The sequence below is a fragment of the Melanotaenia boesemani genome, chromosome 4 (assembly GCF_017639745.1).
Source record: "Melanotaenia boesemani isolate fMelBoe1 chromosome 4, fMelBoe1.pri, whole genome shotgun sequence".
Taxonomy (NCBI): Eukaryota; Metazoa; Chordata; class Actinopteri; order Atheriniformes; family Melanotaeniidae; genus Melanotaenia; species Melanotaenia boesemani.
The window spans coordinates 24,479,972-24,507,384 of NC_055685.1; the positions used below are offsets into that span (position 1 = coordinate 24,479,972).

At 40.4% G+C, this 27,413-nt stretch overlaps 1 protein-coding gene across 1 annotated transcript in view; it reads left to right on the plus strand.

Moving 5' to 3' along the window:
- The first annotated feature begins 10,375 nt into the window (after positions 1 to 10,375).
- Positions 10,376 to 27,413, plus strand: part of LOC121638315 (voltage-dependent T-type calcium channel subunit alpha-1I-like) — a 275,523-nt gene continuing 258,485 nt past the window's right edge. The window contains exon 1 of the mRNA XM_041983021.1: positions 10,376 to 10,672. The gene's annotated coding sequence lies outside the window, so the exon portion shown is untranslated. The remainder of the gene's footprint in view (positions 10,673 to 27,413) is intronic.

Sequence of the window (27,413 nt, forward strand, 5' to 3'; positions counted from 1 at the left end):
TTGTTTGTATTGCGTGTCATATAACTGTATGATCGTAACACTTTTGACACGTGCAATACATATTAGTTCGGAAGAAGAAGGGTTTTATTTTTTTATTTTGAACCTTTTGACTAACTCTTTCAGTTCCTTGTATCTGCTACAGTTCTGTTCTGTTTTGCTGTCACGCTTTTTCAAGTCTTCCCTGAAAATCATTACGTCACGTAACCTCCACGTGGTTCAAGCATGCGTTAAAAACAACATACACCGCAGAAATAATCAGAATGAGTGATTACATGGTTATTTCTTTCTGCTGATCTGGACATGAAAAGGCTTAAACCACCCATTTTGAATAGAAAATTCTTACTGATTGAAGCGGATTGTATCAGCTGAGCATTTTCGTTCTGATTGGACGTTCGATTGGATAAAAAGTGCTCCATGTAAACACAGCCAGTGCTTTGTTTGAATGTTGTAATAAAGTTGGCCCCATGAGTATGAGGGACAACAAAGATAGTGAAACCTACCCTGTTGTACCATGTATTGTCTAGAATAAAGAGTTATTTGGCATTTACTTTCCTCATTGGTCTAAGCACCACTTGACACATTTGAGTCAAAAGTGGGATGGCTTCTATTTGTGAGAGTGACACTTTCTTACCTGAGATTGAGACATACAGTATATTCTGGGGAACAGTGGGCTGCTTCAGAGGAGTGATCAAGAAAAGAGCACCCACCCAGCCAGATGGGGCAACTGATTCTAGGCCTGCCATGAGAGAACCCCAGGGAGATTGATGAAAGAACCAGCAGCAGCAGCAGGCTGAACAGGCCAGCATGCATGAAGTGCATGCTGAAGCATCTTACTGTCAGTGCACGTGTCAGAACACACTCGGGTTGGAAAATCAGAAGGTTTGGTTTGAAAGATGTTTTATTCTTATGGTTTCTTCCTATGTAACTTTCTTGGCTCCCCTACCAGGATTAGTTTCTGGTTCTCCAAACTGAGAGCGCTTTGTGCATTACTCATGTACTCATCTGATCATACATACAATACTCATAAGTACTTCACACAGCTAAGCTTTAAAAAATGCTGAGCTATCCCTTAAAAGAGCACAATCATTTATAGACTTATTGTAAATAATAATACGCTTTGGAACGGTATGTTAAATGCTGCTTTCTTCAGAGGGTGTACTACCCTAAGCATTTCAAAGACTTAGGTAATCAATAAGTATTTTCCCCATGTTTTCCATAGTTGAAATAAAAAGGGAGAAGAGAAAGAAAAAGAAAAAGAAAAAGAAAAGAAGAATTATGAACAAGTACTCAAACTACCTATGACAACACCACGCAGCTGCAGGTAAATTCCAACTGAACCTTTTGTGCTTTGCATAAGAGATTTTGGAACACATGGACTCTAAAATAATGCATAATGATGTCTTAAACTGTATTTTGAGTGAAGTTTCTGAGATTGAAGCTGACCTTTAAAGCACTGGTAGGCAGACATTTTTTTTTTTTCTCAGTGAAGGTAAGGAAGGCTCAATCATCTTTTGGTGCTCTTTGATTTACAGCAAGTTTCACAGTTAAAGAAACATTTCGACAGATCACCTTAAATGAGAATTAAATTTGTACCCTGTCATGCGACATAAAAAACTGGTCATGAATGCATTAATAACCCCGAGCAAATGTGTTCCTTGCAAGAAAGGTCAAAATATTGAGAAATAACTTTAATTTTATGATTGGCATATTAACTTAGCTGACTTATTTATTTTCCCATCAATTCCAAACATGCTGTCATGTCTGTATGTGACTTGATTGTAAATGACACAAATAGACCCATTTTATGCAGACATGTCACCCTCAAGGTCACTGCTGCTGACCAGAGCTAGAAGCGGGATGGGATGGGGTAAAAACAGACTAATTGGCAAAGATCCCCCTGCTGAGGCTTTTCAATGCTCCATTAGGCTGACAAAATCCAGCATTCATTCAGCCTCACTCCACTAGGTTTAAAAAAATGGTTGTGTTATGCCTTTCTCACCACCTCCTCTTTTTATAAAAAACTTTTAAACAGCCACTTTACTACAAAAAAAAGGAGAGAAAACGGTTCGGTTTAATCAAGCCAGACATCCTTTTTCAGAGTGTAGAAGCTATATAGTTATAGGGTGAAAAGGTGACTTAGTGGAGGACAAACTGCAGCTGATCCATACTTTGGTGACAACATGTCCTCAGGAGGCTTCTTACCATGTGTGATCAGTGCTTCACTGCTCGTGACTGCCATGCTGTTCAACTGTGCAAAGCAAAGCTGCTGATTTCTATTGCTCAGATTGTGAAATGGTTTACATAAATTACTTTCCCAACTGTACCAGCAAATACATTAATGGGTGTTTTCATATCATTTGTGTTATTAATACCAATTACCTTACTTTCTTTTTAAACAGTAACTTTGGATATATGAGACAAATTAATTAAAACTCTAATAAATCTTAGCTCAAACTGCACCTCTTATTCTCTTAAACCAAAAATAAACTACAAGAGATGTGATCTAATTCTTACTGACCTCTATTCCTTTACTGAAACTATGTCAGCAGAGCAACAAAGACAAGATCTTAAAGTGATTTCTGGTAAACACTGAATATGTTTTCCTGAATGAACAAATGACTCACACCCTGTTCAGACACCATCCACAGGAAAGACTATAAAAGTGCTTCATATGACTACCATATGTGCAATTTAGCACTATTTAAACCAGTGTTATTTAATGTGTTGCAAAGCAGTTATGGTTTCCAGCTCCCTGGGAGAGTGCAGTGCTGTGCAGTTCTGCATGATTTGCTCAGGCTGAAATATTGCCAGATAGTTTGTCAGAGCTTAGAATACTGTAGGTTTAGTTGTGTGCTGAGGAGGGCAGTGAAGCTACACAGTTTGTTATACAGAAGTACCGACTGTTAAATCACATATTTCTTTAGAGTGGAGTGAGAAACATTAAGTTTGCTGTTCTTTCCACAGTAGTGTTGTTACCACTGAATATAAATTAAGTGTATGACAGAATGTAAAACTTATTATATTAGCATTTGCTTGAAAACCTGTGAAATGTTTAGATATTTGATTCGTGTGTTGAAAATGAGCTCTCCTGCGCCCCTCCTCACCACCCCCACCCCCATTCTAAGTGGCTGTTAACTCCCTGATGTATCTTGGGTCAGGTGATGTGGAAGAAATGGCTTTCAGGAAAAAACGTCCCCGGAGACCGGCTTCTTGTATAATAAAGAGATTTATTACAAAAAGTCAGGCATCAAAAACAGATCTGCAGAATCTGTGAGGCCTCTGGTCAGTTTCTGAGAATCCCACTAAAAACACTTAACATAGCTTTTTCAGACAAAGATATTCCTCAAGTTCACTGAGACCAATCATGTGGAGACACATGTTTACTTATACAGTGTTAGTGTGCTGACTCCAGTCTCTAAGGCACCTAAGACACTAAGAACTTTATATGGTAAAAACCTGTGTGTTCCCTTATAGAATGCTTATGCTCGGACACCACATCCCCAGTCAAAATTCCTCCCCTACATACTGAAATCGTTCTTATTAATGTCTATTGCATGGCTCTAGACAAGTATTTTTAGATGCTTAGAATAAAATCAATTATGTTGTATTTTTTCATGATTTCCGAATCAGTGGTCGGCATTGTTTTATTCCTTGTGGTCCAGGAATGAGAACCTGATGTGAAAAGAGGCAATTGGTCATTGAGGAGACAGCATGAACGTGACCAAGGTACACAACAGCTGCTTTTACCTCCTGGGTGAGATTGTTTTGTCGTGTCTTGGAGGCAGCTTCACCTTCCTTGCTCTATTTGCAGAGGCAAAGGACAGGGTGGAATGCAGTTCTGAAAACCATGCTGTCACCTTCCATGTGTGTTTCTCTGATCAACAGAAGGAGAGATTTAGAAGGGTGAGACACTAGGTGTGACAAAGTGCACTGATACTATACAGTTAAATTGAACTACCATTGACTTTTCTCAGAATAAAACCCTGCCTGTAGCCCTAGAACAGAACCCTGATTGAGCCCAGCTGTAATGTTGCTGGTATAAACATACTTTGCATACAGCCTGGTGAGGATGATACGCTTGGCAAGACAAGGACATTTTAATTGTATAGCACTTTTCAGGTACAAGACAATTCAAAGTGCTTTCAGTGAAACATTAAAAGAACTTCAGCAGGGTGCAGGAAGCAAAAACAAGTGCATTAAAAACAAACTTTAAAAGAAATAATGGAAATTAAATAAAAACAGAAAGAAAAAAGCTACAATAAAACAGATCAAAGAAATAAAGTTCAAGTGTGAGGAATTTAAACGTTGTTTTGATAATAGTCCGCAAATAAAAAAGCTTTTAACCCTGATTTAAAACTGCTGAGTGTTTCAGCAGACCTGCAGTTTTCTGGAAGTTTGTTCCACTTGTGAGGAGCATAAAAGCTGAACGCTGTCTATTAATGTTTGGTTCTGACTCGGAACAGAAAGTAGATTTGACTCTGATGACATGGGGGATCTGGTTGTTTTATAACAAACCAGAAGATCCTGTGAGTTTAGTGGCACAACAGTGAACTTTGTGTGGCTAGCAGTGCGCTAATGCTAATTTAGACCAAAGCTTAAAATGGAGAAGTTTCTCACATGAAAGCAAAAACAACCTCAAATACTGATAGAGGTGTACCACCCAGCTACCTCCAACCTTGAGGTGGACCACACAGAGGATTCTGTTTTTAACTGCATTCCAGATGTGCTTTAACACTTTGAAAAAGGTTTTATATTCTTGTAAATGTGAGCTATTGTTAATCTCTAGAACCAGACTTTCTTTTGATATGACTCATGAAGTTCTCATTTCAATAAGGATGAGATTAGATGTGTATTTCCTTAATTTGCAGTGCAGTCTCCTAATGAAACCTGGAGAATATTTTTATCTGGGATCTAAGAAAATACAAATGTCCTTTCTTGGCATTAATCCACTGTTATTTTATTTATTCATTTTAACCTGTGCTGCTGTCCAGCATTATGACGGCAGAATGATGGTCTGGCTGCCATATTGTGCTGAACAAATTTACTCTGCCAAGAGGAGCCTTTTGGACATGGGGCTTCGCTTCAATCTTAAATGCTATTCTTTATTATTATTTTAAAATAAGGTTTTGCTTATAATTGCTGGACCAGACCGGAGAAACAAAAGGAAAAAGGTGGAGAAATGAGAGGAGAAATAGGAAGAGAAAAGATAAAAAAGGGAGAACAAAACAAGGTGTATGTAGGTGTGTGTACTAAGCATTAGGGGTGAGTGGTGCTAATGCAACTGTGCCCCCTTCAAGGATCAGAGGCAGACCGAGAGGGCCCCAAGCCCAGGGCAACCAGCAGCCACCTCAGAGAAGAGACAGCCCACCGTAGGAGCGGAAATGTGTCCGGATAGAAGGAAGAAGAAGAAGGCCACTCCCAAGCCAGGGAGCACGTCCCCAGATGACCCAGGGTAGCAGTTCACCAGCCCCAACAGGCACCGGCCCCCCATGCACAAGCCAGGGACAGAACCCAGGACACTGCAAGTCCAAAGGCCACCCACCACCCCTGGGAAGACCTGGCCTGACCCAGAGGGGGCAGGGACAGTCCAGACAACTGCCCACTGTGGGCCAGCGCCCTTCCCAGCGCCCCCGGGCAGGCACCCCAGAGATTACAATGCCCCCAAATCCCCCCACCCCACCTATCCCTCTAAAATTTACACCCCAACCCACTGTTCCACATCTCCAAAATTGACATCATTTTGTTCATGTTGCGTCAAGAGCAAGAAAAAACGGTCTCGATTCTTATGAAGTATGTAATAGCCTTTAGACCTAACCTTGATCAAATTTTCTGCTGAGGCCCGTATAGCATTATACAAGCCAGCTGCATTACGTAGTGATCATTAATTCATGACCAAACCATCAGGACTAAAAAGTCCTGGCAAGTTGAAAATGTCAGTGTCCCAGCCACAAATTTTAATACAAGCTTATAAATACAGCAACAAAATCACTAACCCAGCTGCATAAGCACCATTTATCTCCTACTTTTCTCATTTGAAAAAAAAAAAAAAAAAAAAAAGTTGGATGCTTCAACACTGATTTAAACACTGCCAAATGAAAGCAGTAACACAGGGAGCAAAGAAGCCTTATTCATGATTCCACTCAAATGCATCACACAGACAGACAGCAGATGGAGCTCTTTTTGAAGGCATCAATGTTCCAGTGCAGTGAGTCCACCACACGTCAGCGTGTCCAAGTGACTCAGTGTTTCACAAGGCACCATCACTAGCATCACTGAGATTACTTCCAGGTGGCTGAGAGAACCTGTACATGTATCCCATTAATCATTAGTACAGATTAAAGGCCCATATATGTTCCCTTATGTACTTTAATCCATTTCAAACATTGTCATACGTCGTCATCCTCATGCTTCCATGCATCTTTTGTGTTGCCATGGTTGTTAAGTTAATTCTGCCACTAGTGGGCAGCGCTGGGTTAAGAGTTCACTCCTGTGAGCTGACGTCAGTTTTCAGACACTGTTGATGGTAATGCACTGGTATAAAGTTGTTTCCAACCGTCCAACACCTCTTAAATACTTGTATATAGTCTTTCTTCAAAAGCTCTCACATTTTTGACATTTGTTGTCCTCATCTTCATTCTTCTGCTGCTTTTTTTTCTTCTTCTTCTTCATGATCCTCTTCTTTTTCTCAGGTTTGTTTTTTTTCACTAGTTGCATGTCAACTATTCTGCTCAGCACTGCCCCTGTGATTTCTGATGGTATTGCTCCGTCTTCTGCGTTAAGCAATGGATATCTAAGCTCCTTGAAAAAATTGACCAAATTACACATGTAACCAACGCAGAAGAAAGACGAAACTGTCCGTCTATCTGCATAGCCGTCTTCTGTGTTGAGCATAAATGAGCCTCAAGTCTTCTTTAAGCCTTTGTCACTATGTTTACTAACTTCTTCCTCTGCAGTTTGTTTTGAAACTGCACTTCTTTATTTCCATGACTTCCTTTTCATGTGAAGTTTGTCTCTCACACACACTAGTAGAATGCTCCTCACACATACTGGTGAAATGTGATTTCAGAAATTTTCCTACAGTATGTGAATGATTGCAATATAGTATATAAGAGGATTCCAGTAAAATGTCTGAGAGGCAATTTCATTATATTGTATGAGAGGCAGTTTTGTACAGTGTATGAGAGGTGTTCTGAGAAAACCTCTGAGAATATTCTGGAATCACTCCTACACTAAGACTCCTTACTAGGAATTTTTAGTTTAGGAACTCTGAGAGGATTCTCGAATCGTTAGAAATACAGGACCTGGTTTACAACTCATGGCCTAAGGGGCCCCTTGACCCGATGTTGTGAGTTTAGTGGTACAGCAGTGAGCTTTGTTTGTGTGGCTAGCAGTGCGCTAATGCTAATCTGGGGATACAGTGTGCTGTGTCTTTGTATAGATTTTCATTTTAATCTGCCAAGCACCCAGTGACTCCAGCATCTGTTGAGGATCAATATTGCCCTGTAGGCTCACTGTATTAGGCAGTAAGAGTAGAATTTATCTAGTGCCATAGAGTAAGGGAATGCATTTAAACCCTGCTTTTGGGTTCACATGTATCCTTAGAGGGAGGAAAGAGCTGTTTTAAGTAATCACTTATGAGGACATTCCAATTCTGAAGGGAATAGTTTCTTCGAGGATGACTGCTCGTACAATAATTTACAACAAGTCATTTTAATTATGTAAAGCTTTGCAAATACTATAAATCACATGTGTTTCAAAGTAACCAATGGAAAGCCAGACTTTGGACCAAATTGTTAACAGAATTTTTAACTACTTCCATCACTACTCCAAATGAGGGAAATTCTACAGAGATCCAAAGACTAAAAGAATAAATATCAAGATGCATTGCAGTTTATCTGACAGTATCTTGTAGTTTAAGCTAAAGAAAACAGTTGATGTTTGTTATGCCATTATAACCTTTCTGTAAATATCCCAGTTTGCTCAGATAAGTTAGCATCTGTCCTCTGTCCTCTCAGTACAAAAATAATAATAAATAGGGTTGAAAATATTAAATGAATCTGTTCATAGAATCAATCAATAAGTCAAACTTTATTTATAAAGCATTTTTCATGTTGAAATGCAGCACAAAGTGCTTTACAGAATAACAAACAACAGTTTTGACCTTGTAAAAACATCTTAAAAACACTAGTAGTCACACACAAGTTTGGAAGCATTAGTAGTTACTGTTAACCCCACTCGTTTTAAGATGTTTCTTTATTTTTAAAGAGATGAAGTGCAGCGCTTGTGGGATGTCGCTATCCGTGGTGCTGATGATGAACGTAATTTCTGCAAATTTAAATCCCGCTTTCTGCACATTTTCATTGTTTCAGTAAACCTAAACTTCTGTAAAATATATATATATATATATATATATATATATATATATATATATATATATATATATATATACATACATTTTTTTTTACAAAGAAATTACTGGGTTATAAAAAATAACCAAACATAAACTTAAAAGTACATGAATTCTGGTGCATCGATTAAATTGAGTCACAGGTCAGAGCTCAGCTATATCAGTGAAACCAGTTGAAAATAAAATTGGCATATTTAGGAGTTTTCAGACCCATCTAGAGACTCCATTTCAAAGAAGTGACTTGCGACAAATCTAGGGACTTTTTCTGGTGTTATTGGAGGCTTTTGGAAACTGATGTAAAAGCATGTTTACTTCTTCTCAATGAGCAGCACTTCCGCTCCTCCCCCGTTTATTAGTGCTTACTACTGCAGTCAGAGCAGGAGACGTTCACCTCTTCTCCATGACCAGACAGAAACTAAAACGCAAAGCTATTGCTGGCTGATCCCCCACTGGCTTGTCACTTATTAACGGCCATTAAATTAAGAGGACAAAAAGATTTAAAAGTCGAAAGTGCTGGAACATAGTGTAGACTCTTAATTGGAAAACAGACAAGGCTGCTGGTTGATAGATCTTTGACACTTTAACTTTAGGTCTGTTCATATGGGATATTTTCTATTTCTTTCTACTGTTTGGAATTGAAATGCAAGTAAATGCATTTTCCAGACATTACTAAAGCCAGTTTTACAACAATAATGTCAGTGTCTATTATTTGATTCAGTTGTCCAATAAAATTAATTTAAATAAATAAAAAAAATGTTGCTGTTTGGGGCAAGTATTGATATGCGATTAAAATGTGATTAATCATGATCGATTATTTACAAAGCCTGTAATTAATTAAATTATTTTTTTTATCAAGTCCCACTCATCAACTATCTATCTATCTATCTATCTATCTATCTATCTATCTATCTATCTATCTATCTATCTATCTATCTATCTATCTATCTATCTATCTATCTATCTATCTGTGTGTGTGTGCGTGCGTGTGCATTTCTCTCCCAAGTTCCACACACATACGCCTAATTTGCAACAGTTCAAATACCCTTTAGCCTCCTGTATCATACACTAGTGTCCATGGACTGTAGAAATAAACATAAAAGGCATTTAAAGCATTTTTCATCAATAAACGTAGGTTTAAATTATAGTCGTTGGTAATTTGAACCATCTAAAAAACATTTGTTCTCTCTTCATTTAACTTGATCATTTGGATCTTGCACAAGATCAGAGGAGAACGTTTTAACTGTAATTCGCCGGGATGAAATCGCCCACGGAGCCCGTTGTTGTTTGGTGCGTGAACTCAAACAATCGCAGATGAAAGACTACAGGTTTGACACATGCCCCAGGAATCCACCAGAAAATTGCAACAGGCAAGTAAAATCTTCAACATCAAAATCTCTCTTCAGTTTGACAAAGTCATCTGGCTTCACAGTTTTTTTATTCAGTAGCTAAGTCGCGTTTGCGCCTGATTTGAGGAATTCTCCGAGTTTGCTTAGACGAGTCTTTCACATCAATAAAGGCTCAAAGCAACTGCGGGCAGGAGCGACTACTTCGGCAGCATTGGAAGACATCCGTTTGAAGAACGTTTTGGATCGTATGGTTGTGGAGGAAAAGGGAGCGCACAGATGTGCACGACGAATTACATCTTCATTTCCGCTTAGATTTTTAAGCCATTCTTTTTCTGAAGGCTTCTGATCTTTTTTTTTTCCTAATACGTTGACACCGACCTGCCACCTGAGAGCCACCTAACCTCTCCAATCACCGACGCGCAGCGCGTCAGGCTGTCTCATGGAGACATTACTTTGCCATGTTCATTTGGAAACAGCTCCCCGGTCCTTTACTCACTTTTACTGCTTAAGTTTCAGTGATTGTAGTGGCTGAAAAAACGAGAGGAAGAGACACGTGGTTTCCCAAGGCGCACTGCTGTTTCGGGTTTCGATGCGCACCGGTGTCCATTCATCAGCCTCTTTTTGCTCTGCGTATGTGCTGTTATCTTACAAATTTCTGTGATAAATTACATGAAAATGAAGAGGAAGGCGATAAGCGGGAGTGCTTTGAACACAGGATTGATCCTATTCGGATAATTGTGCCGAGTTTGAGGTAAAGTCGTTGGGATATCAAACCTCTCCAGCGTAGACGCAGTACAGGCTCCGGAGTTACGGGGAGCAGGGGAAAAGAATTTGGAAAGTAGAGCTTACATTTAAGGATTACAAACCTTTTTCTTCTCCCGAATAACTGTGGACGCGCTGTTCTTTGATGTCTGAAAAGGTAAGAAAAAGCAACACGTTCTCTCTTCATTTCCTGTTCCTTTTATTACTGTATTGATCTATTACTGGGGCACAGGTGAATTGTATTAAAATGATGCTGATAAGAACTAATATTGAGATCAATACGAAGGCGAAACATTTAGGTGTCTCAGAGGTTTTGTATGATCATTCTAACATTTAAAACTGGCTTAAGATAACATATTTGTTTCTTTTGAGCGTTAAAAACGCTAATTGAGACAATGATAGATATGATATTTTATTATCTTATTCCAAAGACGAATAAGCAAAACAAACACGTCTTGTGCGACCTTTTTATGAAGATAATGGATTTTTGGTTGAAATATGGTACGTTACGTGTGGTTTGATGTTCCAGACTAGTTCAATACAATCGAGGGCGGTGTGAATATTTTGTTACGCCTTTCAATTCCAGTGGATGATGAATTTGTAGGCCTTTTTTTTCTCCGTGACTCGGGGTCAACAGGTCCGAGAGCACGTTTCCTCTTTCTGCCTATGCGAACTCCTCTAAAGAAATAAAGACATACGAATACGGATGAAAATATTTACCAATAGATGGTGCCTTCTATGGAAAAGAGAAGTTATAAAATGTTTAAGAAAATTTTAGCAACCGTTTCTGGATTGACTTTTGAGAAGGAGGATGTTTGAAGGAGGCAACAGGGGGCGCTCGTTTAACTGATTTCATTCATCCTGTTTCCTTAAAATAGGTTTTGTTGATGCAGGTTAGACTTGACATCACTTGCTACAAGGTATTTCTAAACTGGGCTAAAATTAGGAGGCAACATACAGCTTGTTCATGGTTCAAAACATGTTAATCCTGATAGATAGATAGATAGATAGATAGATAGATAGATAGATAGATAGATAGATAGATAGATAGATAATTGCTGGAAAATCCTGATTGAAAAATGAAAACGCAAGAGAAGGTCAAAATTAAAATCTCAGAGGATGACATTTTACCTCATCAGTAATCATGATCAGACGTAGGGGTGTAAATGGCTCATCATTAATTTCCTTGTGCATGTGTTGCATGTCAAAACGATTATAATATTTGTGAGGGCAATATCATATCTTTGTAAGAACAATTACTTCATTATACTGTTCATTTACGTTATTTTTTTAAACATTTACTTTCCAAACTGGCCAAGGACTTACGATCCTTTATTTGGGTGATTTTCTAGTTTGTAGTTTTGTGTGGACATGAATGACTAACATTATTTCATGGTATTGCAAATAACTATCACATCCATTCAACCACATTTTACATGTAATTTGTAATGTAATTTAAAGAAAAACAAGAACAAACCATTGTCGTGGAACTTGACATGCGATGTTAGTGATTAAGTGTTTCATAATTCCATGCTGTTTAAGTGCAAACCCCTAAAGACATTTGGGAGTGGCGGGAGAAGATCTGTTATCTTATCATTGTTTCAGTAGCTTCAGACGGTATTTACTTCCTAACTACCACAGCTGTGTTCCTGTCAGCTGTGAATATACTGGAGTAGTAAAAGAACCCCCATTTGCTTCATAAAACAAACGAACAAACAGGAAGAAGTGAAGAACACTGTTGTTCTCTGTGAATAAAAACATGTAAATGTGCAAATCCATTCTGCTGACGATTTACGGGCTTTGATGTCTCAATCAACTGCCTGTAACAGCAGTCACCTTTTTGATGGGTGTCACCCAATGATCTTGTATCTCTTTGCCAGAGCAGTGATTTAAAACTGTGTCCTTGAGTCAAATGCTTGTTTGTCAGTAAAGCCTCCGTTAGCTTTTTTTCCAAAGAAACATAGACTAATGATTTTTCTAAGTTTTAGTTTTTTTTTTTTTTTCTTTTCTTTAGTTACAGTATTTTAAGATCTGGTTAGTTAAGCAAAATCAGTTTAATATTTTGTTCATTGGTGATATTCCTATTCCTATTCTTTGTCAGGTTAAAACGTTGGAGTCATAACGAGGGAGGTGATGCTGAAAAGATGTCCAAACGTTCACATTAAAACATTCACTTTAAATCTACAGCAGCTGCACTACAAGAGAATTATCACAGCACCAAATGCTGCAAGACACTGGTGTACAAGAACATGTGTGATGAGCCAAGGTGATTGCAAGACTTTTTTTTCTATATGCGTGTGTGTGTGTTGTAGACCTGCCAAATTGAACTAATTTTAATTTAATATTAAATATGTCTTAATTTTTCAAGATAGCAGCTGCTTTTCATGCTTTATGAGGATAGTAGAGTTGTAGTATGACTTAATGCGGAGAGCTTGTCCTCCCATATATGACCCCTATGATTGTTTTACAAGCAGGAGGTGACAAAAGTGTTGCTGTGGCAATTAATCAGCATAAGTCAGGACAGAAATAGCCATTGTCAGACTTAATAAAAAGTGTGGAAAGATAGTAAAAGAGAGTTCCAGAGATGTGGGGCTCTATGATGAAACTTATCTTCATTTTGGGCTTGTGGGCAAATAGATCAGAGCTGGAAAGCAGATGATGAGCTAAGAATTTTGGATGGAACGTAAGGATGGAGGAGTTCAGACAGATATGTGGGAGCAAGATTACGAAGAGCTTTGAAAGTGAAGAGGAGAATTTTGAAATCAATACAACACTGAAAAGGACGCTGATGTAGTTGTTAAGGATATGGGTGATATTTTGGGCAGCTGAGGCTCTAGTAATTTTCCAGACAGCAATATTCAGAACTTGCTGGAATTTATGGACCATCTGCATGATCATTTGAGTTGAACTTGCAAGAACTTGCTGTAGTTATTTGGCAAGTGTGTGTTTTGGTCATTGGATTTTCTATTCAGAGATGAGCATTTAAAGACAAAAAACAAGCATTTATTTGATTTTTGTTTTAAAATGACTCAACTCAAAACTAAAAAAAATATAAAAAATATGAGCTATTTTACCTTTTAACAGGTTAAACTAACATTTAAAGTATAATAAAAAGAATATGGTTTGATTTTAGTTTTAAAATCTGCAGAAAAAAAAACCGAAATCACTAACATACAATTACATAAAGCAACCCCTTTTATCGTATTTTCATTTACTATATGATTCAACTCTTGTCCTTCCTCTTTTGTGTGCCATCCGTGCTGAAATTTCTGTGGATGACAGGCTTTGCTTTGCCATGTCAAGAATTATTTCTAATTCCAGAGACATTTTACTATGTAAAATTAGTTCCTATAAAATGGTTAGTTAAAATTTGACGCTCTGCCCTACGTTCACCAAAAGCCCGGTTTCCAACAAAAGGGTTTGACTCAGATTTTGGTGTAATCTGGTTTGATAAGCTGTGATCTCTGTTGTGTTTGCACAGCCACCCATACCCTTGCATGGTAGGTGGGGTATAAGCCAGATGGTGATAAATGCATCAGCTATGTAACAGTGGGATGTCATAGCGACGTAACGCCTTCTTTGAATTACAACGACAAAGAACCCTACACAAAAACAAAGGAGAATGGTGGACATCCAGCAGTTTGTGTTCTGTCTTCTTGGCATGTGGCTTTAAAGAGCAAACTAACCCACTCTATTTTTAATGTGGAGCTGTTCTCACTTTGTTGTTAGTGCAGAGTTGCACAGGAAGAAAAACATATTTTTAGGAATCATGCATTTTATCATCACTATCCTCCAACACTATGATGGCATGTCCACGTAGTGTGTTTGTTAGGGAACCACCACCACACACTGCTTTGACCTTTGTGGAGTGCTTGTGCAAAAATTACTCAGTGCCCATGCAGTGACGATGTCATTATGGATAAAACTCCTGATTCTGACTCTTTGGAAGAACTTTTATGGCTCACTTAAGCATATACATGAAACTTATTAGCACTACATGAATATGTTTTTTCACATTACTTCTGAGCTACCCAAACTGAAAGCTAATACTAATACACTGTTTTGTATTTAAATTATTTTACGCATGAGTGGTCAGATAATGGACGCTTTCTGCTAACTGAGCAGGATTTTGAAGTGGAATTTTTGTTTTATATTTCACCCGTCGTGAGACAAAATGTGGAATTCATGCATTTCTGCAAACCAGCACCAGCTTTATATTTCTAAAGCAATTTCACTTTTGATCAATAACAGCACCTTTACCTTTGTAACAATATGATACATGCATTTATGTCAGTGAACCTGCGTCTCTTTCTAGTGCAGGAGCCACAATATAATGCATCTTTGTCATGTTTGAATCATATGCTTGGTATTTCTTTTTAACAAATTGAAGGTTGCATAAAAATGTTTTTATCTGAAAATGTTGTTTATTTGGACAATAACTGGATCTCCCTAACACTAAATATAATGAAAGTATTACATTCTTCCAAATGGATGGGTTCTGGTTCATTTGTTTATGAAAGTAACAACAGAATCACACTCAGTTTGAACCGAATGTCAAAGAGTGAAACAAGGACGTCACAAACTTGTGAAAAAAATACACAATTGGAATACTTCATGGATATAGCCAACAAAGGGTATTTGTGTAATATCCATAATGGTCTACTATATACCTGTTATTAAAAAATAACTCCAGTGGTTACTATACAATCTAATCAACAAGCACAAGACTGTTACCTAGCAAGTTATTTGACTTGGAAGTTATGTTTTTTTGTTATTCACATCTCACAGACACTCCACTGTGAGAACTACAGTGGGACTCTATAGTGTAAATGTGTAAAGAAAACAACATAAAATGTGTCACATCTAGATGCAAAGATTTATTTCAAAGATTTTGCTTTGGAACAGTGATGTTGGATAGGTTGGTATCTTTTTTCCCCCTTTTTCCTTTTTGTCAAGATGACAAGAAGGAAGATCTTAGTGACTTTAAAAGAATGGTGTTTTATCCCTCCAGAGTCTCAGAGACTTGTAGAATAAATGCCCTGCTGCACTGGAGCAGTTCTGGAGGCATGATCACCCTCTTACTAAGCACCAAGGCACTTAGTAGTAAAAAAAAAAAAAAAAAGTTAATGCAAATTTGGACATAATTCAACTTGAATTATGTCCTGTTTTCAAGCCATCTAACACAAGTTTCAAATGAATGTATTTTAGAGTAACCTATGGTCTTCTGTTTTTGTACGTCGGCTTATTACCCGATAATCCAGGAACAGGATTGCTGGTGCAGGTTTACAAAAAAAAAAAAAAAAAAAAAGGATGTTTTGATGTGATTCTTTATTACAGTGATGTAACTCAGTTTATGTTATTTTCAGAACCATAGCTATGTAGGTTCTAATGTGTGAAACATCTTCAAAACATCGTTTAAATGTAAAGCAACATTTATAGTCTCAAAGTGGTGTTTAAAAAAAACAAAAAAAGGGGGTCTATTCAGCTCCTGCCCTCAAAGACCAAAGTTCTGCAGGTTTGAGTGTTTTCCTGTCTCAATGCACCTGACTCAAATTGATGGGTCATTGTGTAGAACCTGACAACAAGCTTTTGATTCTATTTATTTTGACTCAGGTGTGTTGGAGAATGGAAACGTCTGAAACCTGCAGAACTCTGGCCCTTGACAGTTGAATAAACCTGCTTTAAAACATCACAGGCTGGGAAAAAAGTCCGGTTTCAGTTTAGCTGTGTGTGTAGCACCACAAACTAGCCTCTCCAACAATCTTTTTGTACATATTTGTCAAAATAAAATGGTGATACTGCACTCCCTTAGGTAATACTTTTCATGCCCATCGGGACAAAGAAATGGCAAAAAGTGTGTTTGTGGTCACACATCAGAAGGTTTTGTTGGAAGATTGAAATTTCTTAAGGAAATTTCAGTTGTTTATTTATTTGTCTTTTCAGTGTTAATAACAGAAAGATCTTGTTCAACCCATATCTGCCCATCATTAAGGAAGCTGGTGGTCTATTGACCGACATTACATTGCAGCTGCAGACCCCATCTCCTGATGCTGTTTTATTGTGATGCTGCTGACTTGCCATACATCACAGGCTCCATCATCCTCCTGTCAAACCACAGCCTTCCCCTACATGACTCCAGAGGACTGACTTGGTGATTGCTTTGGCATCATATGACAGTTTGGTATATATCTCTACAAGCACAGTGCCTAAAGTGCTTTCTCTCCTGGTGGTAGTTGATAGCGAGTCACACTGAAGATGGAAGCCAGAGAACATTGCCACAGTGTTTGCCTTTTTCTTTTTTTTTCTTTCTTTTTTGACCACATAGACTCAGAATGTACTTCATGGCTCCTCCAGGTTTCCATCCAGACTGAAGTAACTTCATCCAGTCAGCTTCCCCATGTACCTTTCATGTTTTGTGACAGTGATTCTAAAATCCTACTGTTTGTGTTGCATTATGTCAGCGTGTGTGGCATGTAGGAACACACTGGAAGACGGTTTCCCCAGCTTTTTGTAAGCTATATTGATTGGCACAAGCTTTCCTTTGCCAGCATAGTTTCTGTGCATCAGTACCAAAGTTGAAAAAAAAAAAAAAATGCTGCAATTTTCAGCAACACTAACACAAAAGAAGCACAAGCATATCAATGCATACCAAATGCATGAAGATCCTCCCGAGACCCAGCAATTCATATTTGTCTACCATAGTGGACATTACAATTTTGGTCCTTTCTATCACACTTCACAAGATACTTTCTTAAGTTCTATTGATCCTGACAGAGTACAACTGTAGCTTCAAGATGATGTCAGATGTGAGGGGGTGTGGCATTACTAACTTGTTAACTTGCCTGTGTCTGTCATTTTAAAACGGCGTACATTTTGGCAACCACATTTTATGGGAAAAAGATGGATAATCATGTTATTAACAATTAACATCATTTTAAATGTTTGGCTCCAGTCGTTTTCAGTGTGTAAACCTCTTGGGAATATCTACATGACTTTTCAGAGCTGAGTTTATTTTATTTTATTTAACATTTTGTCTTTTAAGGAGGAGACACACACACCCGTAGTAGTCTTTAATGCTTTCAGAGTAGTTCCTTCTCACAGTGGCATCAGCACATGCCGGTTATGTGCCTACAGCATTAGGTTTGTGTTTAATAACACTCTGTGGAATTATTTTACCATAAGTGATGTCTACAAGGAGCTCCATTTTGTTTAAACTGTGTGCTCTATAAAAAAAAAAAGAAAAAAAAAAGAAAAATCAGCATCAATGAGGGAACATATATGTGTAAGTACAAATACAAAAATGTCATGTATGAACAAAAGAATTGGAATGTTTCTTATGTCAGCCAGACAAAGCAGAGCCATGTGATGTTCCTCCTTAACAAATAGTTAAAGAAGAGCCTAAAGAAGAATGGAAATGTTGATCAAATATGATCAAAGCTTGTCTAAAAACCTGACTAATTTCACATAATTATGGTACAATACACAAAATAGGGCTTTAATGGTACTGACTGGTAACTTAACTGCATCAAATAAGGGGTGTAAGTGAAAAATGTCAAAACAAAGTGTAATATAGTAATCTAAAGACATCATTAATGTGTTGTTTATAGGACAAAGCCCAACAGCTTTTTCTCATCACATTGGATGAAGATTACCCCATGGCACAGTGTGAAATTTTACTGCATTAAATAAAGGCTGTGACACTTGCCCTGTACTGTGTCAGGACATATTGGATCATTCCTCACATTCATGCTGCCGACTCTTTGAGATATTGAAGGAAAATGGAAATCTACTGAGCTCTCTAGGCCAAAGACTCTCCCATAAAGATTTAATGATGTTTAGATCTGATGAGGTCAAGTGACTTGTTGAACCTCATTGTGATGGTCATGAAAGCAAAGAATTTGTTTTCAGCGTGTGCTCGGGGCATGGCCTTGAAATGTGGGATCAGGGACCAGCATCTATCCTCCTTCTTAAATTTGATATATTTATACAGCACCCCTGCAGTAGTCCTCTAATCCACATAACACACAGTAACAGTTCACTGTGAGTGGTGAGTTGACCCTCTGGCTGTTTCCTAAAGTAAACCTGGGCAGATTTAGGGAAAAAGATAAAAGAGAATCTCATTACTTTTATATTACCACAGGCTCCCATTATGTACCGTTGCATTGACCATGGGCTTTTGAATGACAGCGCTGCTATGAGCATGTGCTCTAGGAGTATCTTGATGTAGGGGTTTGGTCAAGACTGTCACAGAGGTGTTGATTTAGTTCTTCAATCAAATGTTGAACCTTTAAATTACACTTTCTGTGTCTTTTCCTTGTGTGAAACCACTGTCCATTCCTGCCAGCGTGCTTTGACTTGCAATTCCACCTTTTTCTTTGCCAAAGACTGCTTACTTCTTTGCCATGTTAAATAATTTAGCTCTTTTTTTCTGTCAGATGTGCCTTCATTTTTGGACCTCTCTCAACAATCATGTAGAATGGTTGTCAGACCTACAGAAAGCATGCCACATTCTAGCTCATTTACATTGTTTGTAAATGTTAAGTTTGCACCAGAAAGATGTTATGACTATTTAAACCTCTGCAAACAGTGATAAGGTTGCTGCAGGTTACCACATGCTTCCAGAGGAGCAGCTGGCTTCACAGACAGATGTATGCAGGGAAATCTTTGCAGTTACATAACAGTGGCCAAGTGTGCATCCAGCAAAGAGCTTAGAGGAGTTGAAAACTCAACTCCTGTAGCCTTGTTAATTACATGCATATGTAACTTTTGGTTTGTGTGGTTGGTTGAAGGTTGCCTTTCAAAGACAGATGGCCTATCTAATCACATACAAACTATTTTCTGAAGTGCCTACATTTTTTTAAATTATTTTTACAGAGTGCTTTTCACATTGTCCTATTAAATAATCATCTACTTTTAATCTCAGATTTGCAATTTCTTGAGATAGTATGTACTTAATCACACTCCTCTTGGTTATTTATTTATTTATTTGCTTATTTTTATTCTGCATACAAGACGTGTCTGAGCTGTCTGTTTTCTGAAAACACACTGCTTCTTTTCTTTGTTTGTCATTCTTTTATGGTTCCTTAGTGATTAGTCATCTGACTTGACTTTCAAAAAAAGCATTAGATACATTGACATAAATCTAAAACTAAAAGCAATAAACTGAACATGAATTTATAGCCTAAATAGTAAGTGGAAATAACCTCTTTGGTTTTAGTTTGGTTTGCTTTGTCCTTGTGGTTGATGGGATCTTCTTGAGCTGAGGTTCTTGCAAATATGAGCTGTGAAGTGTCAAGGGATACTTAACTGATTGAAGAACAAATGTAATTTTTAGCTCAAATAACCATCAATATGTCATTTAATGAAATGTTGTAAACAGTCTATGTAATTCTGAAATCCCTCATGTGTGTATTAGTACAGTTAACCAACAAAGCAGCAGTAATTGCAGTGAAACAACAGAACCGTTTCTTTATAATGTTTCGCATACTTCCCTGACTAATGACCTCAAAATAACAGTTATTATGTCACAGTTTAATCAAAACACAATGCATGTGATTCAGTTTTCAACAGTAAATGAACCTGGCCCCCCTCCCCCCACTCAAACAGCTTGCCAGTCACTCCCACTGACTCTGTTGCATCAGTCAAGCTTGTCACACCCACAGATGTACATCAGCATGAGACCTAATATCTTTTTTATTTTACAAATTATTCTGAAAACAACTGATATTACATCGATCAGAGGGAGTAGAAGTAGTTTCTATGTTTATGGTGACTTATTATTAAGATTCAATGATAGAAATGTTGAGAGATGTTTTAGAGCCAGGCCCTGGGTACAGTTACTGGTATCACACTTCACTTCTCCTTTGGCTTCGACTTCAGTTTGCTTGTAGCTGCAGCAGGTGATTGATGAATAAGTCACATCATATGTTGACTTTGAAGCAAACGTTTAGTGCAACACGCCACTCTGCTGATATTAAGAGTCTGCAGACAGAGGTCTTTTATGATCCTTTATTCGGCCGAACAGGGAGACACCCCTTCAGGACAAAAGACCCCGTACAATCATTTCTCCAAGCTTATATAGTCTCCCTGACTCTATTTCTGCACACACATACACAGGTATGCAGCCTTGTAGGGCTGACTGGTTGACATCATTTTGATATCATGTTATAATGTCATACTATTAATATTGTGCTGACCAGAGCAACTGCACCTGTTGTTTTCCAACTCTGATGTATTCAAACTTCCACATTTCCCCCTTTCAAATATTTCAGAGTAATCGGCCCTAAGACGATACTCTGAAACTTACAATAGGGAAAACCTTTTATCCAAACTTGTATGCACACATGTCCACACACGCAGGTCTCAAGCATAACATAGGAGCCAATCTGAACCTCCCGTACGAGGGCGAAAAAAAACCCCGAAGGGAGAAAAAAATTCCCCCGTGCCCCCCCTTGGGCGAGCACCGGATAACTTCTGATCTTACTTGACACTCAGGCACGGGTAGGCCAGTGGACCCCTGCAGGAGACCTCCTAAGTACTATGACAGAAAGTAACCATACACACACAACAAAGAAACTCCATTACAATCTGTTTTCACAAGGATAACCTATTACAGAAGATTTCTGACTACAAAAACCACACGTGAATAACACAAGATAGAGTCTTTTTTCAGTCCGGAGGCAAACAGGAGTGTTGGGTCACCAGCCTTTCATCACAGGTTGCCGACCCTTTGTCCAACCGACTGTAGTTCTATTGAGACGTCACAGGTCCAACTCAGTTCGGACCAATTGGGCAGCCATGATGAAGGATGTCTGTTCCTTGAGACTCGTACTCCATGCTCTCCTCAGGGCGGGAACGATGCACATGCCAAACAAGAAAAGAAGGATCAGAACCAAAGCTGACCCAACTCCCACCTTTATCAATACATTTTTCCAGTCAGCCATTAACTGGTCCAACCAATCAAGGGACCAGTCGCTCTTCCCAGCATGCTCTCGCACCTCTCTCCCCACCCGTATTATTTCTTCCATGGCAGAGGTAAAAGAACCATCTGGCGCTGTGTTAGCTGGAATAAAAGTACAACAGTCTTCCCCGAACATTTGACATATTCCACCCTTATCTGCCAGAAGCCAATCCAGTGCTTGCCGGTTCTGAAGTGCGAGTCTGCTAGTCTCATGCAGCTGTTCTCCTAGTGCACTCAGTCCCTCGATGGTGTGGTTAAACAACCGCTGTTGATTATAATAGATATAATTTATCCAGTTAACATTTTTATTCACAGTTATCCATGGTAGTATAGATTCTATGCCGGCCACTACTTCATTTCTGGCCGAAAATTCCACAGGAATCCCTTTAGCAATTCCAATTGCATCCCGATATACCCCATGAGAACCCGAGACCTGGCGCCTACTCCTATGCAGCGCGCCCTTGTCATGTTTCAGGTTAAGAATATTATTTACACCATTGTATACTTCCATAGCTGGCACCTTTAAGCGAACAGTAGCACACAACCCCACCCAAGAGGGGGGTAGGGTGCTACGTAGCAGATTATTTCCACATAACCAAAAGCTATCAGCGACCGCATGTGATTGGTCTCCAAACCAAAATAAGGTTGGAACCGTGATTGACATATTCCGACAGTCCTGATGTAGGGGCTCCGGGTTTTCAAACCATACAGCTTTAGTTATGGAAAGAGGAGACATACCAGACTCTGGGAACCATGATAATACCCATGTGACATTACATCTTACCGTCGTGTTCCCCACCATTATTCCATTTTGCTGGAGAAATCCTCCGCTGGCAAAACACTCGTATGCGGCGTTATAGTCCACCTCGTAAACCGTGGGAGGGGCCATGGCGGTATTTGCCACCTGGTAAGGTTCACACAATTCCTGGATTTTGTAACCCCTATATTTATTCAAATAACCATGCATCCTCTGGGCCCCATAAAGTAATCTACACTTCATACCACACATTGGGAGCCCGAAGAAAGCATTCGTCGTTGTAGACTTGAACGCTTCCTCTTTACACACCCGGCGTTGTTCCTGGGCACACTCCCAAGAGTTGTACTTATCTGGGACAACAACCGGAGGGGCTCCAGGCGCCTTTGAGCACCATATGCATTCCTCCGATGTCATTTCCTTTACTGACAGCCAAGCCCAGCGATACCAAGTGTTGGCCATCGCTTCCTTCCATAAGTAATCTTCACTAGGTCTAAACCCTCGTACTTCCGGTTGCCCCTTTACATCCCCCCCCCCCCCCCCTCTAATGTTTTATCATGATAACTATTTGCCAAAGTATCTAACCCTAGAGGGGGAAGAGTGAATGACTCAACCACCCCACTGTCTGGTTGGCCATCAGTAACCACGGTGGGCTGCGGTTCAGGTGTAAAATCAACTTTATTCACAACAGGGGTGTTAACTGTGGTCTGGTAAGAACTTACAACCTTTCCAATCTCCAATAGACCTTCCAGTGTGTTCCATGCAGCAGCCCATACCTGGTCAACCATTAATGATGTTATATGTGCTAAGTGTTCATACCCCAACACACCTGGTACTGTCTGATGGTTACCTATTCCTGCCTGTGGGCGTGGAGTAATGATTGCTTCAAGACCAACCTTTTCCGGCTCCAGGGCCGGAACCGCAGCTAGAGGAGTGGGCCCCTCCTTTACAAAGTGAACTCCCCATTTCTTGGCAGTTGCAGCTGTGGTAACATAAACACTTAAGTCTGAGTCCAGAGGTTCTAGCCTGGACCCCAAAGCCTCTTTTCCCTGAGCACCGTGTTCATCATTCATCCCAGGATTCACTGGAATGTTATGCCCCTCTACATCTTGTTCCTTAATTGATCTTACTTTCCGCCTATGTTGTGCCAAAAGGGCAACATCTGTCTGAAATACTGAGTCACGGGTAGTGTGTAGATGTGTGCGGGTGCATGCCGGCAAGAGACCTGACCGATAATGACATTTGGCATGTGAGTCGTACTCCCCTTGGTCACTGAGGTCGCTCCCTCGTTGCGCAGTTGCCCCTCTGTTTCCTTGAGAAAGCCCTGGTGATGGGACGACGTGGTGACTGTTGCCTCGGGTCCGGATTGGTTGAATTGTCCCTGCCGAGATCCCTGTCTCGCCCAGAAGAAGAAACCAAAGGAATGTCAACCACAACATCATCGGGCGGGAACTCTGAATCTGCCCTGACAGGACTATCTTCGTCTGATGCATGCGAGGCGATACTTCCCCTTTTGGGGGACTGGTCATTTGAGAACGCTGTACAATCCGACCAGTCCCCAGGGCCCGTTTTGCAGTTGTTGGTCGTAGGTGCCAACGAACAATGGTTCAGATGATGCCAAGCGACGCTCCCCTCAACCTGGACCGAAGTCGGTGTGGCGCGGACCACCGTGTAAGGACCTCGGCGTCTAGGAGTGTTCCACTTTCTTCGAAACTCCTTAATGTACACCTTATCCCCGGGCACCACTGGACCAGATGTCACAGAGACTGGTTTTGGTTCGTTCGCTTTTTCCTGAAAATAAATCGCTTTATGGATAGCAGACAACTGTTTCATATAACTGTGCAGCTCCTTTTCCAACTGCTCCAGCGGGGGTCCTTTGAAAGGACCCCGAAACTGCGGACCCGGCATAGGACGACCTGTTAACATTTCATGAGGAGACAAATGTGTGACCCGATGAGCTTGCATGCGGTAACTCATTAGGGCCAGCGGTAATGCGTCATGCCACCGCAAGCCAGTACATGCACAAATCTTATTAATTTTTGCTTTAAGTGTGCCATTCACTCGTTCCACCCCTCCCTGACTGGAGGGAGTGTAGATACTTCCATGGCGGACTTTGATTCCCAGCTGACGCAGGACGCCCTCATAGACTTTATTGATAAATGCTGGTCCCGAGTCTGATGAAAGGATGGATGGTAAGCCAAACCTAGGGATCACCTCACGGACCAGGAACTTTATGACTGTTCCCGCCCCCATGTCCTTTGACGGAGTGGCCTCCACCCAACGACTGAAATGATCAAAAACCACCAAAAGGTAGCGCTTACCGTGCACCGGGACCAACATGTCCACAAAATCTAAAATCAGATGACGAAACGGGCCTTCCGGGACAGGAATTCGCGCTGTGGGGGTAACAATACCCTTTTTCGAATGTTGTTCTGCGCGCACACCTCGCATTGATTTAGTGCATCCGTTACCAACGCCTGCAGGTATGGCGCCCAATAACCCTGTTGTTGTATTCGATGTATCACCTCATCTCGCCCACAGTGGTCTGGTTTGTGACACTCTGGAATTAAAAGAGACAAAAGTGAGATTGGAGCGACGATCAGGCCGGTGTGTGACCGCCATAACCCTCGCCCATCTTTTGTAGCACCCCTTTTTTCCCACATGTTTTGTTCACTCGCGCTGGCACGCGCTTGCATTAATGTAATATCATCGGGTGTAACAGATGGTTCCAACTCCACAGCTGGGGCCAAGACGGCGACCTTGCAACCTGAAGCGTGCTTTGCAGCTTCGTCTGCCGCATTGTTTCCCATTGTGGTGATGGAGTTGTCTTTTCGATGAGCAGGACACTTGATAATGGCCAACCGATGTGGAAGCATCATGGCCGAGATCAACTTCATAATCTGTTTCCCATGCCGAACAGGTTTACCATCTGATTTTTGAAAGCCGCGCAGTTTCCAAACTGCTCCAAACAGGTGACAGACTCCGTGAGCGTATGCTGAATCTGTGTAGATATTAGCAGAGGAGTCTTTAGCAAGTTCACAAGCTGCAGTAAGTCCATACAATTCAGCTAATTGTGCAGAGCAAGGTTGTAAACATTTCTCAGCTTTTATTGTTACAAACGTCCCTTCCTTTTGTTGCACCACGGCGTAGCCTGCGTGAGTTCCCATGTGGTCTCGAAAGCATGACCCATCCACATAGTACGTGACCTGTGCGTCGTCCAACGGCTCAGATTCCAAGTCCGGTCTCAGTTTTGAGTACCTCGTGGTCTCAGCGACGCACTCGTGTGTATCACCTTCAAATTCAAAAGGTAACATATTAGCAGGATTTGTGGTCTCACATCTCTTGATTGTTACATCTGGATAGGTGAGCAATGGTAGATACTGAAGGCAACGTGCTGTTGTCAGAACAAGTTTACTGTGATTGATCAATTCTGTGATCTTATGATGGGTGTAAATAACCACAGGATATGACTTAGTTATTGCAGACGCCTTTTCATACGCCATGTGAACAGCTGCGAGGCCCTGGTAGCAGGGGGGCCACCCTCGCGCTACATCGTCCAACCTTGCACTGTAGTAAGCGATGGGCTGTTTCCTTCCACCAGCACATGAGTCTTGTGCCAATACAGCCGTTGCGTACATGTTGCATCTGTTTGAAACATAAAGATAGAAAAGTTTATCATATTCTGGTATTTTCAGCGCTGGGGCATTTTGTAGTTCCTGCTTGAGCGCATCAAAAGCCAACAGTGCCTCTGTGGTCCACTCCAAAGACTTCTTTGAAGTCTTGACTTCAGAGGACTTCAGGAGTTCCCTGAGCGGCGCCGTCTTTACTGCGTAGTCCTCCAACCACTCCGCGCTGAATCCTGTGATACCTAAAAAGGTCATTAGTTGCGCGCATGTCTGTGGACGCGGTGCTCGACTTATGCCTTTGAGGTGGTCAGGAGACAGAGCTATTGTTCCATGGGAGATTACTCTGCCAAGGAATTCCACCTGAGGCTGGCAGAATTGCAGTTTTGTCCGAGAAGCTTTGTGTCCACATTCTGCCAGTCTCTGCAGTACTTTGATCGAGTCGCGTTGACAATCTTCAATGGTGTCTGAACAAATCAATATATCGTCTACATACCGGATTAGGACGCCGCTCAAATCCAGCTCCTGTAGATCCTGACTCACCACACGATCAAACCACGCTGGGCTGCTTGTCAGTCCCTGGGGCATTCTGGCGTAGCTGTATTGTCGACCTCTAAAGGTAAATGAAAACAGATATCGTGACTCTTCTGCCAGAGGGATACTGAAAAATGCTGAACAAAGATCCACTACTGTAAAAAACTTAGCTTTAGTAGGGATGGCATTCAACAGTGTGTGAGGATTTGCGAAGTCTGCAGCGACATCTTCAAGAATGGCATTGATCGCCCTTAGATCATGGACCAGTCGGTACTTTGATTTATCTGCTTTTAGAACTGCAAGAATTGGGGTGTTACAAGGACTAGAAATCTCAATCAGCACTCCTACTTTTAGAAATCCGTCAATTAGGATTCCAATCCCTTTTTCATCTGCGGGATTAAGTTTGTATTGTGGCCGCCAAGGTAAAACTGCACCTGGTTTTAATTTGACAGTAACTGGGCTGGCTGAAACTGCCAGTCCCACATCCGTCTCATGTCTGGACCACAGTTGGTCCGGAACCTGTGTTAAAATATCAGTTTCCAGATCACTGTTAAATCCAAGGGGGTTGGGTTTGCATGTCATCATTATGTTTTTTCCTGGTAGCACCACCATCTGAGGTGTTGCTTGTAATGACACATCACACCTAATTCTTACCATTGATCCGTCCTCTGAAAGAGAGATTAATGGGTTCTCTGTACTGTTCCATGTTAAATGCTCTGCAGTTCTTACCATCGGACCGAGGTCCCTTGAATGGTATCCTGGGTTTACCAACAGTGTAATATGTGGTAAGGATTGAGTAACACAGTACCATTTATCAATAAAGGTGTTGTGGTTTACCTTTAATGCTGCGCCTTGGCCTCCAATCAGGATATATGGAGCCTGTATTTTAACCATCACTCCATCCGTCTCCTTTTCCCACTTATCCTGAAAGGTTAAGCTGGCTGATGGATCAAAGAACATTGTACAGTGAGGAGGTAAGGTTGGTGGAGAACCTTCCGGGGCCCAGGCCTTCATGCATGCCTTCCAT